General features: G+C 35.4%; 1 protein-coding gene across 1 annotated transcript in view; it reads left to right on the plus strand.

The window, feature by feature from the left end:
- Positions 1-17,744, plus strand: part of LOC136828866 (uncharacterized) — a 201,144-nt gene that overhangs the window by 111,780 nt on the left and 71,620 nt on the right. The window contains exon 2 of the mRNA XM_067087145.1: positions 6,177-6,220. The gene's annotated coding sequence lies outside the window, so the exon portion shown is untranslated. The remainder of the gene's footprint in view (positions 1-6,176; positions 6,221-17,744) is intronic.

The following is a 17,744-nucleotide window of genomic DNA, read 5'->3' on the forward strand; positions in this document are numbered from 1 at the left end:
ACTAGGAGAATTCTTGACTAGTGCGGCTATATATTGAAACCCGTCGTGGAATTATACTATTATTCTGTTGGCATAAGATCGCCTTTGTACGTGAGTTAAGCTTCTAACAGAAAGGGACAACAATTCTCATTTTGTTGTCCTCAGTTCTGTGACAAAGTATGTCTTAACTTTTAAAGGCCTCTAAGGAGGCATCTCTGTTACGGAGAATACTTTGGGTCTCTTTCTTAAACATCCTATGGCCAGTTGAATGCATCTCAGCTTGAAACAGAGGCAGCCTTAACTTTTATGACATCAGAGCCATGTCACGTTTGCCATCTTTCAGTGAGAGTATTCTGTGAGAGATGAATGATCTGTATCTCTTTTGCGAGAAAATTTTGCATTGACTGGAGGCTTATTTGGATTCTGGGACTGCAATGAAAATTCCTCCCCATTTACAAAGATTCCTCTTGTAGGTGATGTCAGAGGTTGAGGTGTTAATGTTCACGCTTGTCTTCAGAGAGAGCACTTCGTAACAACAGGTTGGAAAGCTTTTAAAAGTCTTTAAGGGAAGGCTTCCAACAAAAATTTTTGTGGAAAACAGTCATCATCAGACCTTACGAAATGACGACAGTTCCTTTCTTCTACTACGAGCCCTGGTATTCTCTCTGTTTTCTTTTTATATCCTCCCTGCCATTTTTTTTTTTTTTTTTGCTTCTTATCGTCTCCTGTAGTTCAAGAATCATGTTCTTTTTTCTCTCTTTCTCCACTGTTTCCGTCAGTATCTATAAAATACCTGAATGAGGGAAACGGATTGCTCGTCATGCCGGCATTCGCTTGATAACAAATGACAATCGTCGTCCAACATTTTGCAAGCTCAATGCCTCTCGCATCCACGATTGCAAAGACAAGTTAGTAGTATTTGGTGGCGATGCAACATCTGATGACGTCACTTATCAACTCTGGGAACATAACACGACGGAGAAGAAAATGCGAACATGATACTGCTCTTAGCAAGTTAGCGATATTCACCAGAAACATAAGGTTTATGCTCCTAATGGCTCTGCATTCTTATGTTGGGAAGTTTGCACAAAAAAAAATCTATTAAACTGATAGAATCAAGCATTTACAATACGAGTTGTAAGAGTGACTAGAAGATCTGTGTACATTAAATAGGTATTCGAGATAAATGGGCGATTTCTCGGGCACGTGCATAGGAGGTCATTTTTTTTTTAGTACGGCTGGGTTTTGAGGGGTCCTCTTTCAGCATGTCTGTCTTACTGTATGGGGGCTATCTTCGTATCCTTTAAATGTAACTGCATCCTTAGGGGAAGGAGTATATTTAGTAGAATTGCAATTAAACTATGTCCATCAATGAATTCCTATTAATATACTTACCGAAAAAAAATTGCTGCTTTAGGTAAACTTACATATGATGCTATATTTCACTTTACGCGTTAGATTGTGATCTGGTTTTTCTGAAGATAGATTGTTGTGGTTTGCCGTCATTGCATTTCAGTGCAGGAAATAGCTTGCTGTGAATACGCCATATTATGATAGATGAGAAAGGCAAGTGCCGTTCAGTTTAATTTATTTTATTAAATCCCTTTTTCAACTTTAAGTCTCTGAGGATGAGTTTGTTTCCTTAAGCCGTGAGGATGAGTTTCCTTGCCGTAGGCTTTCTTGACCCCAGTTATTCTAATAACTGAACTGAAAGTCACACTACTACACACACGCACATGCACACACGCATACACACACACACACACACACTCACACACACACACACACACATATATATATATATATATATATATATATATATATATATATATATATATATTGTATATATGTATATATACTGACATTGATATATAGATAGAAAGATAGACAGATATGACAGATATATGCATACATGCATATATATATATGTATACATACACACACACACACATATATATATATATATATATATATATATATATATATATATATATATTTTATATATATAATGTGTGTGTGTGTGTGTGTGTGTGTGTATGTGCGTTGTGTCTTAGTATATATTTGTATCTTTTTTTTTTTGCGGGTGGAGAGAGAGAGAGAGAGAGAGAGAGAGAGAGAGAGAGAGAGAGAGAGAGAGAGAGAGATGCCGTCTGACCTTCCCTTTCAGATCTCTCCAGAACCTCCTCCTCCCCCCCCCTCCCATTAGCGAAAAGAAATTGGCCCATTCTTTTCGCCTTGCCTAACCATTTTCAAACCCGCTCTTCCACCCGCGCTGATGAGCCTATCGCCTCCATCCACACCCACGCCCTCACCCATCCCATCCCTTTCTCGTTCCTACCCCACCCACGACAGCCCGTTCCTTTCCTACCTCTCTGATCTACCCATTCCATCTCTTCCCATTCTTCCAACCATTCCCCCATTCAGCCTTCCAGTTCAACTCTCTCTCTCTCTCTCTCTCTCTCTCTCTCTCTCTCTCTCTCTCTCTCTCTCTCTCTCTCTCGTACACAGATAGGCACCCACACACACTGCTTGGTCACCTTCAGTACGCTCAAGTACCACTAGAGGGCGGATCCTGGGTTGGTACTTTCACCTTTGCTGACCTGATGCTGTTGTCATAAGCTCAACAAACTTCCAAATCGCTTTTCCTGCTCATGCATGCTCTCTCTCTCTCTCTCTCTCTCTCTCTCTCTCTCTCTCTCTCTCTCTCTCTCAATCCTTTAGGTCTCCTTCCTGACCTGATGCTGTTGTAATATGCTCAGCAAACATCAGTTCGCTTTTTCCTGCAAGTACTCATGCATCGGCTCTCTCTCTCTCTCTCTCTCTCTCTCTCTCTCTCTCTCTCTCTCTCTCTCTCTCTCTCTCTCTCTCTCTCTGGACTCCTTCCTGAACTGATGCTGTTGTAATATGCTCAACAAACACCCAGCTCGCTTTTCTTTCGAATGCTCATACATCAGAGTCCTCTCTCTCTCTCTCTCTCTCTCTCTCTCTCTCTCTCTCTCTCTCTCTCTCTCTCTCAATCCTCTAGGCCCCCTTTCTGACATAATGCTGTTGCAATATGCTCAACAAACATCAAGCCCGCTTTTCCTGCAAGTACTCATGCATCAGATCTCTCTCTCTCTCTCTCTCTCTCTCTCTCTCTCTCTCTCTCTCTCTCTCTCTCTCTCTCTCTCTCTCTCTCTCTCTCTCTCCTTCAAGTCCTAAATCTCAAATTTGATGTTCATTTTTGAAGTCCTCTTCTGGTTTTCGTATACTACACGTCATGTCCATGCAACATCCCCGTAGATCCACCCTATTTGCAGATTCACCTTGAATCGATTCTATGCATTTCAATCCCTGATGCCCCTTAATCTCTCCCGCAATCTCCCTCCAGGGCGGCATCCATTAACATTCCTCAGGTAACGAGCGGAACAGGTGAGAGACCTGATACACCCATCGTGATGCTGCCATAGTCAACTGCTGCATAGATTAAAAGGCTTTCGATTACAAAGGGTCCGTTAGCACGTCCCTCCGTAGCTATATCAGCGCATGACCTCAGCCCATAGGGGCGGTGAGGGGTGTTGTTGAAACTAGGCTGTTTAGAAACGTCATAGTCTGGTGCTTAGCTACCTTTTGCTCTTGGAAAGAGGAAACTGACTTGGTATATGGTAATAGAGGTTCTAGGTTTCCTATTCTTGAGATTAATGTCTAGAATTTAAGAAGCAGAGCCCAGTTATCTTCTTATTATGCATGCATATATATATCCTGCACATGCGCATATGTAAAGCCAATATTAAAGTGATAATCCGTGCAACACTCGTAAAATTATTCTGAAGAAGACAAAGGTGCTTTAAAAAACTTTGAGAGATCTGAATTTGCGTCAGGAGTTACTTCAAACATAAACTTCAGCATTAAGCTCTGCGTGAGCCGAACTTTAAAATCTGCAAGAGAGAACCTGAAACTTAAATTCAAAGCAAGGAAAGTTTACAAATTCCACATTTCAGAGTGAAGTTTAAGGCTACCGAGAATGTCGGCTATAAGACAAGAGCACTGTTGGGCCAGCGACCTTGCTTGGTGGGCTACATATCGAAAAATTAAATTTTAATCAGGCGTGATTACTGACTAATAAACAATCACATATAATATCAATATTTTTGGTTGACCATTTTCTTCGTAAACATTTCCCTCTTCTGATTTATTTCAAAGTTGCCAAAGAACAGATAATGAATTACAGGAGGTAAATAACGTTCTTATAAAGGGTGTTAGGAAAACCTTTAAATAAATAAATAAATAAATAAATAAATATATATATATATATATATATATATATATATATATATATATATATATATATATATATACATACATACATACATACATACATATATTTATGCAAGGAAGGAAAGAGAAACGACGGAGTGGTGCTAGGCCTTTCGACTTACTGTCCTTTGCTTAGCATTGCCTTTATTTATATATATAATATATATATATACATATGTGTGTGAGTGTGTGTGTGTACGTGTGTCTGTTGTGTATGTATATGTTGTGTGTGTGTATGCATAAAACGGTCTTTATGAATGAGTGAGGAGAAACACGTACGCATTATCGGGTATCGTATCTCGCGCCCTGTTATTAATGAATTAAATCGATACCCTACAATTCTAAGTTAATATAATTACCAAAGAAAAATACAGCCTCCATAAGCCTAGCAACAGAGTGCTAACGTTTCAGCCCTTCCTCGTAAGAGGGCTCGTGAAATCTCAATTTCCTTAGCTCCTCGAATTTTCACTCGGAAATCTATAAGTGACGAAAACTCCTCCATGAGGAGACCTCGAGCATATGAGAACTTTCATCCTCACGATTCTTTCATTATGATGAGTGCTGTTATTGACGAGGACTTCGTATATTGGACAGCTAAGATACGAAGAGTTTCAGTTTGCATGATGCCATTTTTTTTTTTTTTTTACGTATTTGTAACAGGCGTTTCTGTCATTCTTTCTGACGTTATATCTCTTTAATGTAAATTATGTCTAAGTTTTTTTGTCTGCACAGGGAGTAAGTATGCAAATGCTTTCAATTCAACTTGCAACTTACCTATTGATTACTTGGCAGTACTCATTTTGCAAGCATTGAGACATGTGCATAAGCGCATTCGCCTTGCAAGGTGGAAAACTTATGTTCAGAATACCTGAAAATTCTGTCACTAGTTTTCTTAGGAATTTTAGATAGTGGTTTGAAATACGATATACAAAATTGATTAGACACTGAAGAACATTTGTGGTATTGCAATTAAATGGGGACTAAAGGTAATTTTCAGTTTAAATGAATATTATTTGCTTATCTCCTTACAAATTTTACGTTTTCACTGTCTTAATTACACTTGGAAACTATCATCGAGTTTCTTGCCAAGAGAGAAATATTTCCTGTAAAAAAAAAATGTTAAACAATCAGTGAACGCTGCAAGGCTCTTCTCGTAATTCATTGATAAATAGAGGCGGCAATAAATTATCTGCAAACATATGACAACTCTACCCTTCTGGGGGCGTTTCCACTTGGTAGCTCCGGCCGAAAAGATTGCAGAAATCAAGCTATGCGATTCGCCGCATCCAAGCCCTGATGACGTCAAAGGCCGTGCATTAGGAGAAGAATCGGTTTTTCTTCATGAAGTTCCAGTCTCATTTTTCAGTGCTTATTTACGTTTCTTTTTCACTCAGCTCGCGGATCCCCATTCCAGATGACCCGAGATGACCTTTTCCCTCCTCTCGTTTCGGTACTGCAATCTCTATATTTCGCTTTGAAGGCTTTCTTTTCCACATTATTCCTCTACCTCTTTTTCTTCGGATTTCCCGTTGGTTTTAGTTATTAGACAAGTCTTTCGTCGATGCATTTATCGCTGGTTATTGGTTAGATAATTTTGTTTTGTATTATTTCTCCATATTCATTATGCGTGTTCAAAATTACTCATCTTTTATGGCTCATTTAGTTATTCGCTTATCGATCAATTATCCTTCAATGTAAATTTTAAAGATATTTTCTATGTCATTTATTTCTTTCTTAGTTTTTTTCTTTGCCATCCATCTCACTTGCACGTTACGTCGCTATGCTATCTAACGGGGGCATTTTCGACATTTGAAAATGAAGAAGTATTAACCTCATGAAGAAAATTAGTTAAGCCAACTCTTGTTTTAAATATTAAATACTATGTTTTTACCCTTTGCCAGATGTGAACCTGCTGTGAAGAAGTTCGAAGACTCTTCGTCTTAAGGTATGTACAGTTAAAAGAAACTTGATCGTTTGTCAGGGATTCTAATCTGGGTGGCGTACACGTACTAGCAATAAAATAACGTAGACTCTCCGTGTGCAAAATTTGTATATCTGTAGTTGTACAGGTCTTTCTGGAGAATGCGTTACTTAGCGATGCGTAAATGCTTCATTAATGGCTTGCACGTTGCTTAAACTACAACCACTTTTACAAGAATGTTTGTTGTTGTAATTGGTTGTCTTAGTATACTCTTATTCTTGATATATTTAATGGTAGAAATATTTGCGTGTACCAGAAATGTCTTTAAAGCAAGCCATACCTTAGTGATCTCTGCCCTTTCTCTTCTGCTGAAAGACACGATACCTTCCTCTATTACTAGACTTTGGGTCTTTGGCAAATTTCCGTCACCCATTTCGTCAAGGATTCTCTCTCTCTCTCTCTCTCTCTCTCTCTCTCTAGCACACAACAGAGTTCGTGAGTTTCACTTATACTGTCGAACAAAATCTGAGACCGAGGCATGTTTTCCGATGTTATCCTTTAGAAGCCTCCGCTGAAAAACAACAGTGGCAAAATAAAAATAACGGACTACTCCATTCATGAAAGACAGGGGTTATTAGCGTTACTGTTAATCTGTCGTGTCTATTATCTCGGGAGTTTGGTCAAAGGCCTTCAAAGATGTTTACGAGCACTTCACTTTTTTTTATTTTTTATTTTTATATGCACACCAGAACACCAAATTTTCGTGTTTTTTTTTTTATTTGTGTATTTTTCATGTTCATATGCACAAGAAAACACCGAAGTTTCTATTTTAGTCTTGTTTCTTTTGATAAATGCTGAGTCGTTATCACCTTCTCAATGACACTGGTCAGTCCACTAGCGGATCCAGGAGGGGGCACCTGGGCACGTGCCCCCCCAATGAAAAGTAATTACAAAATAATAACATTGAAGATTTAGATAATAATAACATTCATGAGAAATATAAAAATGGAAAAAAATAAAAAATCTATTATATAATACATATATACATCCATATGTATTACTTATTTATATACATGTATGTATGTATAATATGAAAATTTTCTGGATCCGCTAGTAAGTCTTGCTTTAAAGAAAGTTGGTGTTCAATTAATCCAGCAAATTTTGCAAGAAAAAAATGGCTTTAAATTTAATTTCATATAAACTGTAATTCTCTTTCATGAGTAAATGCATTGTGAATTCTAAACTGTGTATGAATCTCAGTCTTATTTTATATATCTTTTTCACTTCAGTGTCTTAAGGAAGCATAATTTTTCATTCAGTTTGGACAACTTCTTTATTTCCTTTTTTTTTTATTTCTAGACATTACTGATTCCTTTGTTTATGAGAAATTTACTTCTTGATTAATTTTTTTTAATTTTCCCGTTAAATAGGACTTTCTTACTTTCCTGACTTTTCATTTCACTTTTCAGGTATCCTTTTCTATTAGGTCTCCCTTATGCATATTTTCCTTTTAACATCTGTCCTTTAGTTTTATATTTTTTGAATGTGTCCTTCGTCCTTGCATAAATTGTACGCTTTAATTCCATTTCGCCTAATTCAACAGTTGTTCTTATTTTGTATTATTTTCTCTTATAACTTTAACCCTTACATTTTACTTATATATAATTTTGAAATTATTTCGCGTTTCATGAAGGTAATTACTTGTCAAGGGGTTTAAATCCTGTCATAGATACGAGGTAATAGTTTAAATGAAATTAGTAACTTATAATATACGCAATCTAATATCATCAAAGTTCTCTCTCACTTTCTCTAGATAAAAGCCTCAAGTTGAGAAGAAAATTGCTGTAAATGTTTAGTGCAGTAAGAAACCATGCTGTTATGGGTACGAAAGTAACCAATTTCCTATCAACGTTTTCAAGTTTTAATTGAAGACAATTTTCGCTAAACTTTGTAATCTTCGAAAATTCGTCTCTTTTTAGCTTCTATTTTTAATTCTGAATCTTTTGAAGACGTCTCCAGAAGAACTTATATATATATATATATATATATATATATATATATATATATATATATATATATATATATATATATATATATATATATATATATATATATATATATATATATTCTGTTATTGTAACTAATGATAATATCGCTTTAATCTTAAGACTATATTAACATCTACACTCTACGGTAGTATATTAAGGAATGCATTCCTAAATCAACCCGTGTCATTTCTAAATAACTTTCTCCAATACTCTTCGCGGAGTGATGGCGAACAGAATTTTCTCAAAATCTCAGCCCATCCAAAAGGAATACGTCCTTATCTACTGTTTCAGGTGACCAGCGGCATTCCACTGAGGTGTAACCCGTCGCTAGGAGAGAGAGAGAGAGAGAGAGAGAGAGAGAGAGAGAGAGAGAGAGAGAGAGAGAGAGAGAGAGAGAGAGAGAGAGAGAGAGAGAGAGAGATTATAGTACCTGAAAGTAACTTTTGTGCCGAGATGGAAAGGTCAAAGGTAGAGGAAAGGAGAAGGTTACTGGACAACCTCACCTTTTTTTTTTCCTGTTCCTCTTCTGCTGCTGCTGCTAATCTTCGGCAGAACTGCTTTTTATAAAGAGACCCATCTTCCATTCCTTTAGAATGTCTTCCTGATACGTCCGAGAAGTGTGTGACCAGAATAAAAAGGGAGGGAGGGGGGTCAGGGAGGTGGGGAGAAGGGGATCTGGGGAAGGGTTATCAGCTACTTTCGTTCCATGCTCTGTTCCCTCTTCGTTTCCTTTTAGTATGTTTGTTTTAATAGTATTCCTCTCTCTCTCTCTCTCTCTCTCTCTCTCTCTCTCTCTCTCTCTCTCTCTCTCTCTCTCTCTATCTATATATATATATATATATATATATATATATATATATATATATATAAATATATATATATATATATATATATACATATATATATATATATATATATATATATATATATATATATATATATATATATATATACAGTATATGTATACGTGTCGTATAGAGGACGAAAGGTGTAAAACAAAAAAATCCTCTAAAATCTAAATATACGAGACGTTCCAATACATGATATAAAAGGATTTTTTTTTTGTAAAAGGAACATGTGAAAATATTTTAAGATAAAGAAAGTGAAACAGACATCATATAACTTCAGGTTAAGTCCGTTATCAATAATAACAGCGTTCAAAAGTTAACAGCACGCCCGGAGCTTATTACTCGTAGTTCTGGACATCACCCAAGATTTAGATTAAGATTAATTGCTGGTAATGTCTTGTAATAAAATGTCAGACAAGGGCGAATATCTTCACAAAAGATGGAAAACTATCGATACTTTTGAAATAATGAATCCGAGTGCAATGAACTGTTGAAGAAACGAGAACTACTTTGACAAAGAATGCAACAGCAACAAGACTTTCTTTCGAAAATTTCAAAGTAAAGTTTATTGAACCCAGCAAATAAAATAACATAAAAAAAACACCTAAAAAGTATTTAACAATGGCCCCTTTTAGAAGTACCAGTTTAGAGTGAGATGTCCTACAATGTTCCTACAAAGAGAACCTTCTCTGGTCCGAACCCAAATCCGACCACTCCTTTAATGACCAGCTCATTTTTCTAAATAACAAACAGGCATAACCATTGGGGACCCCCCTCCGAGTTAATCCTTGGGTACTCCATATTCCCTTCTCTCTCCTTCAACATCTTGGTCATCAGGGGGCATCTTGGCCCATACCAAAGGCCCATACCCCTCTAGAGGTACACCTTTACGCCATATAAATTCATGTTTCATCCCTTGCCTTACATTCTCGAAAATGATTCTCTCTCTCTCTCTCTCTCTCTCTCTCTCTCTCTCTCTCTCTCTCTCTCTCTCTCTCTCTCTCTACTGATCGACCTAAATGTTACTCTTTATCAAGTTTGTCTTCACAAAGAAGGACTGAGTGTAATATTTGATAGGGCTTATTATGGGCAATTTAAAAGACCAGTTATTTGTGGTTACGTGAATGTATCCGTCTCGCTCTCCCTGTGAGTGCGATCGAAGAGAGAAAAAGGGAGAGAGATAAACATAGTGAGAGGAAAAAGAAAGAGGTGAAAGGTGGGTATCAATGAAAAGGAGATAATACCACGTTAAAGCAGTGTCTGGAGAAACAGTGACGGTTTAATCAGCCTCAATTTTCCCTTTCATCTGATAAAAAAGGAGAAACAATAATTGTTAAATAAGGGACGACTTTAATTTAGGCTTAAGCAACAGGTCTCCAACCAGTTCCCTTTTTCCTTACAATGTATTTCTAGCAATCTTGCTTTGGCTTGCTCGAGAAGTCCGTACTCTCTTTGAATATATATATATATATATATATATATATATATATATATATATATATATATATATATATATATATATATATGTATGTATGTATGTATGTATGTATGTATATATATATATATATATATATATATATATATATATATATATATACATATACATATTAAAAGTTAATACCTGGGTTTAAGATCCATTAGTTTCCATATACTCAGGTTCATGTTGAAGCAGCGTTGTAAGGAGTATCAAAAAAGTGATTTAAGGTTCATAAACAGATAGACACCCAGATAATATCTGTGATCATAAAACAGAGTGAAGGAGGCTTTAACTAAAAACCACAATAAAAAAAAAAAGGTTACTTCGTCGCAGTCCTGGTAGTCGTCACTACAGAAGACATCCGATAATCAGTTACAGTCAAAATGTAAATTACAAAAGAATTTCGATTAGAGGGTGCGACCTTTACCCCAATCTTTCTATGGGGCCTGTAACTGCTTTATTATGGACGTTTTCTTTTCCTTGGTAATCAGTGTATCTCCTTCTTGGCGAGGCCAAAGGCGGACTGACGATGCTCCATCCGGCCTTGTGAAACCATAATGGCATGAGTTATTACATTATGCTGGTATTCATTTAAATGTGCATACAATTTTACTGTCTAACAAAATCTAACAAAATCTGATTGAAATTAAGTATACAAAATGCAAGTATATATATGATGATGATGATGATATATATATATATATATATATATATATATATATATATATATATATATATATATATATATATATATATATATATATATATATATATATATATATATATATATATATATATATATATATATATATATATATATATATATATATATATATATATATATATATATATATATATAGTGAGATAGGTAGGAGAAGGAGAACGATTCTATAAATTTCCTTGACTAACTTTTACCGGACGGCAGTGATAGGGTACAGCAAAAATAAAGTCCAATTAAAACTTGTTTTCCACACCATCTTCGCTTGAAAGTGCAAAACTGAAGACTTGACATAAAATACAAACGCATTGCGTAACGTAGTAATATCTCACTAGAAAATAATTGTTTCTTTTTTCTATTTTCGTGCGTTTGTGTGTGTGTGTGTGTGTGTGTACGTGTGTGTGGACGTGTATGTGTATGCAAGCGCGTGTACAAAGACTGTGAAAACGAGAAAAGGCGTGGCTGCGTTTCGATGAAGTTTGTGCGCTTATGGTTGAAAACAGTAATATGTATGTTGATTTTTTGCAGGGCCTTTTAACCTTGAATATAAATGTACAATGTTTATTAAATTAGGTTTTGATGGCCGATTGATTTCCTCTCTTTGTTTTAGATAAGTGAAGTCCTTAGACTTTCAGTTATAAAGACCAACAGCAAGCTTGAAAGATACTCATTATCGAGTTTTATTCTGCGCTGAATCTTTTCTCAGAATAATCTAACAAAAATGAAGGTGTCTACCTTTTAAAGATCTTAATATATACCATTAATGGGTATTTATTTTTATATAAATATTTTAATTTTCAAGACGCTTAGAAGTAAGTGCTGTAATTTTCACTGAATAAAACAAGTTCACAAGCGACGTCCACGATGATATTACATGCTTCTAACACTACAGATATATTTGGAAATACAAAACTCTCTCTTCCTTTCATTTGAGTGCTATACTTTCGGATCTAATAAAAAAAAAAAAAACTGGGAGAGTTATTCACCGGCTGAAAGTTGAATCTCGCTAATAGGTTAATCACTTTTATTTTTAATAGTACCTTTTACTTTTTTGCACTTTTAATAAATAATCTCTTGCCTGCACTTTCCTCTTCTTCCTCGCACTGGAGGAGGGCCGAACTGACCTCGCCTTCCCCGCCCTAGGGTACTGGTTCCCTTTTGCTCTTTACCAAACCCATCTAAATTTTCTTTTCCCTCCTACTCCTCCTGCCCTCCCTCCCTCCCTCCTCCTCCTCCTCCTCCTCCTCCTCCTCGTTCTCACGACGCCCTTCACACACGCACGCTGAGGACGAGACGCCCCATGAATGTGACCTTTTTCATGAGAGGGTGAGGCAACAACTTTTGGCGCATTCGATGAGATAATTATGAGATGAGACAGTGCTTCCCAACCCGGCTACCAAGAGAGCCAGGGAGAGGCTGGAAAAGAGGCTGGAAAAGCTAGCGTCTGGTAATGAAGGGGCATTTCGCAACAGCCAAACGAAATTGGTTGGTGATCGTCTGCAAACAGAAATGCTGAGGTAATCATTTATTGACTTCTCGTAGAATATAACCAGTTTGATTTGAAACTGTATCTGTCTTCACGCAAAAGCAGGTAAAGTGGGAATTCCTTATATGCCTTTCAGTGACGGTTGCAAGGTTTGAAACTGTTGCAGTTGATAAATGGAAATGGTCAGAATTGAAACTGGATTTTTCTTCAAATGGATAAAGGATTAATTGCAGAGTGGAAGCTGCTTCTTGTTTGAAATAAATTTGCTGCAGATTTTAGGCTCTGAGTTCGCCTTCAAAAGAAGGTGGCAAGTCTGGCGATTGAATATCTTAAAGTAGTGTGGAAAAATTGTAAACTCTGGTTCTGTCTTCGAATAAAATCAGGAAGATATAAAAATCAAGATTTGCTTTCCAATGAAAAAGGGAACTTGGACAATTCAATCTGTCCTTTAATTGAATGCGATTAGATTTGTATCTTTTTGTTAGAGATTGAAAATGAGAGATATTATTGTTCAATGAAATCATTATATAAATAAGAAAGAGATATCTAAATGAAAGAATGCTTAATGAGGCTTTTATTAGTTTTCTGTAAAAGAAAACTATTGTGCCGGCTTTGACTTTCCGTCCGCACTTTTTCTGTCCGCCCTCAGATCTTAAAAACTGCAGAGGCTAGAGGGCTGCAAATTGGTATGTTGATCATCCACCCTCCAATCATCAAACATACCAAACTGCAGCCCTCTAACCTTAGTAGCTTTTATTTGATTTAAGTTAAAGTTAACCATAATCGTGCTTCTGGCAACGATATAGGATAGGCCACCACCGGGCAATGATTAAAGGATGAATCCCTGTAATTATATATGGCGCACATTTTAGGAAAGGCGAGAGGGAGGGGTTCCGTAGGCTGAAACTGCAATGCTGCCAACCAGGTAGGAGGCAATGCCCTATATTCTGGTTAGATTAGGAATAGTCAGGTTGCCTGTGTCCATATAATGGCCATAGCCTATTTTCCAGCTTTTCTTTTCATATGTGTAATCTCCCTACAATCTGATCAAACACATGACTCACATACCTGTATGCGTAGGTGCTCATTGCAATATAGATGTATTTGTTAAACAGGGACTTTATCGTGGATGGAGGTGGATGCGATTGGCTGGTTTTTTTGCTTTGGCTATTACTAATAACGACTTATATTTCCATCTGTAAACAAAAGAAAAAAATTACGATTCTCCCATACCTGAGCCATAAAATACTAACGAAAAAACTGAAATGGGGAAAAAATGAACTGGTGGGCATATCTCATCACTCTACAAAAGTTACTAAGTTAAAATGACTAGGTCAAAAACAAACTGGGAAAATGAGGTTCGAATAGAAGCGTTTGAAGACCAAATTTCCCTTTTGGAGAGGCTGCAAGAAAATGAAGCAATCAATAAGAAAAACAAACAGTAATTTTAACTTTATGAAATATACAACGCACATTAAAAAAAAAAAAAAGGAAATGTATGCAAACCGGTGTAGAGCATCGGAAAGGCCTCAGTGAAAGTGAATTTGGAAGGTTAGGGTCAATTCCCATCTTTTATCACAGTTCGCCATCCTTCAACCTCCAATTCCAGGCGCCCTCCCTGAGACCAGGCGTCTTAACCCGAGATTTGACCAGTACAGCTCGGTCTGCAACTCGCCATTATACTTTCCCAAAGTCTCTCTCTCTCTCTCTCTCTCTCTCTCTCTCTCTCTCTCTCTCTCTCTCTCTCTCTCTCTCTCCACGCCTTTCCCACCCCGCCCTTTCTTTGCCCAAAACCCTTTGTTGCTTGTTTGATCTTTGGGGAGCGTTTTGTTCCCTCGCTAAGACAAAAGAGGTACTATTTGTCTTATGGGATGAATGGAGGTTTAGATTCCACGAACTTCAGATTGGAGTATTAAGAATTTTATTCCATTTACCTGTCAGAGACTAACGTTCCCTAGCGCCTTGTTTCTAGAACTCTCTCTCTCTCTCTCTCTCTCTCTCTCTCTCTCTCTCTCTCTCTCTCTCTCTCTCTCTGCTTTGTATTACCGATCAGTAGGCTCCCTTTTTTCTGAATATTTTATTTTTCATAATTTCTTTTCCTATTATTTTTTTCATTTTCTTATGGTTTGGGAAGCCCAACTGGTCACCGGGATTAAAAAGATCTCCATTTTCGGATGGGTTCGCTTAGTTTCTTACCTCTTAGTTTACAGTTTCTGTTTAAAATGTCGCCTATTTAACAAGATGGTAACTAAATAGACTAAATGAGAGCAAAAGATTATAATATATATATATATATATATATATATATATATATATATATATATATATATATATATATATATATATATATATATATATATATATATATATATATATATAAATTTATATATATATATATATAAATTTATATATATATAGTTGGCAGTTTCTGTCTAAAATGTCGCCTATTAAACAAGATATATATATATATATATATATATATATATATATATATATAATATATATATATATATATATATATATATATATATATATATATATATATATATATATATATATATATATATATATACATATATAGTTGGCAGTTTCTGTCTAAAATGTCGCCTATTAAACAAGATATATATATATATATATATATATATATATATATATATATATATATATATATATATACTTATATATCTGGTGTTTGTGTGTATGTATATGTATGTATATATACATTCCCATCGTTGCAAGAGTAAACATATTTGATATCTTTTCTTATATTTGCCCTTCTTATAAGAGGAAGCTAAACATAAGAATATACAAGTTAATGAAAACACCCAAAGGTATGTGGATACATATTTGTAAGCGTACGTTCGTCCAGTGTCATTTAATCAGTTTTTTTTTTATAATATTATGTTACAAGCCCACTATAGTATATTCAGCGTCCTAGCTACCATTATTATTCACAACAGATAAAAATCAGTACAACCATCATTTTAACAAAGCAAACAAATGAAAAAGATCTTGCAAAACAAAAAGAGCAAATAAGATCAAATAATTATTCTCACTACAGAACTCTCTCTCTCTCTCTCTCTCTCTCTCTCTCTCTCTCTCTCTCTCTCTCTCTCTCTCTCTCTGTAGAAGCCTCTACGCGAAAAGAACCGATAAGTATCAGATGATCACAACGAAGGCAGTTTGGATTATAGTAAAACCTGTTCCTAAATATCGCGAGCGTCTGGATAGTTATTTTAAAGAATGAATTGAGCGCACGCGATTATTAATAACAATCACGACAAGATAAGAATATATTTATATTTATATATATATATATATATATATATATATATATATATATATATATATATATATATATATATATATATATATATATTAACTTTATCACATACACAATTGTTCTGTGCATTAGTAGAATTACTAAAAGGACCTCATTCAAGCTGGATGGTATCCAATGGAGTTTTTATTCAAAAGTTACAAGCTTTCTTGGACAAACAGTCCACATTATCAAGTATCCTACTATCCAGTTTGAATGAGGTCCTTTTTAGTAATATATATATACGCATTTATATAGGCTATATATGTGTGTGTGTGTGAGTAAAAAAAAATATATATATATATACATATGTGCGTGTGTTCGTTTTCAGTTTGCAGGTGTGTGCAGAGGATTTTAACCTTGATGTTTTCAACAATTCTTTTTGACAGGCAATGCGGCTATTTCCACCCTAACTGTGAGCCACCACAGTAAATAATTACCAGGTAACGGATCTTTCTGAAAATTGCCGAAAGTTGTTTCTCGATTCAGGATATAATATATATGTATGTATATGTATATATATATATATATATATATATATATATATATATATATATATATATATATATATATATATATATATATATATATATAATATATATATAATCTTTCCCCTCAGAGAAGCAGCTCTAGAGGGTTTTAACTTTCCGGTGATTATACTGATATTCTTTTTATTAAAATAACCACAGTAAAATGTGATGACCTTACCGTCAAAACCAAGGCTATATGACTATTGTAATTTCATGACAATTTCTGAGTCACATTTAGTTCATTTCTGAAATGTATGAGCAACCGACAATAGTCTTATCATAACCACTCTATCATGTTTTCATTGTTGCATTGGTTTTTCCTTCAAATTTATTCATTGACTCATTTTAGTTTTCCGAAAAAAAAAAAAACTTTTGTGCCAGCTTTGTCTGGCCGTCCGTTTTTTTTCCGTCCGCACTTTTTCTGTCCGCCCTCAGATCTTAAAAACTACTGACGCTAGCGGGCTGCAAATTGTTATGTCGATCATCCACCCTCCAGGCATCAAACATACCAAATTGCGGCCCTCTAGCCTCAGTAGTTTTTATTTTATTTAAGGTTATAGCCATAATCGTGCATCTGGCAACGACATAGGCAAGGCCACCACCGGGCCGTGGCTAAAGTTCCATGGGCCGCGGCTCATACAACATTATACCGACACCACCGAAAGCTAGATCTATTTTAGGTGGCCTTGATTTTACGCTGTACAGAAAACTTTTTACTTGTTTATTGTATAATTTGATTCCGTCCACAAGAAAACTTAAGAAATCTGACGTTTAAAGAATTTTGGTTCATTTTCTTCCTTTTTTTAATTTTGTTTATTTTTTTAATGGAGAGGAACTTTCATCATCCATTAGTGTTTAGTTATCTGTATCTGGGCGTTAAACAGAAGCAGAAGAAATTTACGTAAAAACAACTCTTTAAAGACCACATTAGCTTGACAACAATTTTAATAAAATTTTGCTATGTTTACAAAAGAATAACAATAATAAAGTTCTGTTATTTTGCTTGTTATCACAGAAAAATTCAAAATTCATTATATGTAAATAGATTTTGCTTCATAAAAAGATAAAGCCCTCCGCCATTCAAAAATGGTTTTAGTTCTACGTAAACCTCATTATCATTCT

This window comes from Macrobrachium rosenbergii, chromosome 43 (genome assembly GCF_040412425.1).
Source record: "Macrobrachium rosenbergii isolate ZJJX-2024 chromosome 43, ASM4041242v1, whole genome shotgun sequence".
Taxonomy (NCBI): domain Eukaryota; kingdom Metazoa; phylum Arthropoda; class Malacostraca; order Decapoda; family Palaemonidae; genus Macrobrachium; species Macrobrachium rosenbergii.